This window comes from Grammomys surdaster, unplaced genomic scaffold (assembly GCF_004785775.1).
Source record: "Grammomys surdaster isolate TR1022 unplaced genomic scaffold, NIH_TR_1.0 137, whole genome shotgun sequence".
Lineage (NCBI taxonomy): Eukaryota > Metazoa > Chordata > Mammalia > Rodentia > Muridae > Grammomys > Grammomys surdaster.
Window position 1 is genome coordinate 3916231 of NW_021604595.1, and position 1989 is coordinate 3918219.

The window sequence follows — 1989 nt, forward strand, 5'->3', positions numbered from 1 at the left end:
CAGACTCAGCATCTGGGCAGTTGCTGGAAACCTGTTGCCATAATAAACAGGCGTCACAGTCACACAGACTTGGGACCTGAGCGAGCGTGACTTTTGTAAGGGACAACTAGAAGATCTGAGAAGCTATCCAAATCTCTACTACGACGTAGGGAAGGGAAGGGCTGAGTCTAAACAACCTGCTGGACACTCATTTCTTTTCCTTTGCCAGGACCGCGGGATACGCCCCCATGCCCCTTATCTGGTCCAGGCATCAGCAGCAACCTGTGGCAGGCTAGGAAGCAGACAGCCAGCGGAAGACAATGCCACAGGATGTGCTACCTCAGAAAGGATGGTCACACAAGAAATAAACCCCACTCCGTTGATGAAAATCACCCAGGACCACAACTAATTCTATGGCTGCCAGCCGGTCTTGAAATCATTTTTGACTTGCAAAGTCCACTTTAGGAGTGGTTGCACAGCGGGGAGTGGGGAGGAATGGTATGTGTACCTTGTGCAGAGAATGAAACCAACAGGGTGTCTCCCTCCTCTCACCTCCATCAAAAGAGGCGGAGCAGGGAACTGTGGGTTGCTCACACAAGCAACACAAGTTTCAGAACTTTCATCCTATTTTCGACTCTGTTTTCCTTTCGGAGGACTAAGAAGGTGGAGTCTCAACTCTTTGTTTTCAAGGCTGTAAATTTAGGCTTAGGGAAGCAACTTGTGACTATCCCAAAATCTCCAGGGAGCTAGTTACTGAAGGAGCTGTGACAAGGACCCAGGGGGCTTGCTCTGTCCCTCCATGTCTCCAAACAACTGGAAAATGCAACCCAGGTTTCTTGGAAATGCAAGACTCCCTGTGATCTTCCCAAAGAACCCCGAGGCCAGCTCTGCTGTAAATTCCTAGATTGTATGGCTGCTTTATAAGGTACATTTGTTTACTGCAGTCCAGGCTGGCCTCAGTTTACTATTATAACTCAGGAGGACCTTGAACTCCAGATCTTCCTGCCTCTGCTTCGCAAGGTTTGTGATTACAGTGTATGAAATTACTTTAAATTTTTTATTTTTGGCCTTTTTGAGACAAGGTCTTCCTCTGTAGCCTGGTCCTCAGTACAGAACACAGGCCCATCTCTGACTCACGGAAATCCCCCTGCCTCAGCCTCTCAAGTACTGGGATCATAGGTGTGAGTCATCATTCTGAGGTTTGTTTTTCAGCCATTCTGTTGCTCTCTTACTGCTCAAATAAGGATAGATTCTGTTTTTAAAGGGTTGAAAGAGACCAAGATACAACCATTATTTAGCAATTTAAAAATTATTCAAGATTTGAAACCCTATGTCTATAATAAATTTTACCAGAATATGGCTCATCTGGCCTGTTTGCATACCATCCAGGGTGCGTTTGTGTTACCACGAGCAGAACTGAGTAGCTACTGCAGAGAACATATGGTCTGCAGAGCTTAAGAGTCTCATTATTTAGATTTTGTAGAAAATATTCCAGCCTCTTAATTTTATTTGTTTGTTGTTTATATCTTGGTTTTCTGAAACAGGGTCTTTTGATGTAACTCATCATTCTCCTGCCTCAAACCTCCTCTGTGCCATGATACTAGGGGTACACCATAGTGCCTGCCTGGACATTGACTCTGGATCTTGACTTCGTCTTTACCCTTATACTTAAAAGGGTGTGCATGCATGTGCGTGTGCAAACGTTTGTGCATGTGCATGTGTGTGTATATGCGTGTGCCTGCTTTTGTGTGTGTGTGTGTGTGTGTTGGGCATAGGGGTAGGAATAGGGAGATGGGTAGGACTCATTTAACAGTCGTGCTTCCAGCCTGTGAGACACTGAATGAGGCTCCATTCAGCTGAACAGCCCCCTCCCTCCCCTTTGCTGGAGTGTCCTGCTCCACAGGAGGGCTACACAGTACTGAATAAACCTTAGATTGGTTGATTTGCTATTTTTTTAATCAGAGCTGGGTGGGGGTTAGGGGGTTGTGCATTGCCATTTCTTGAAACAAG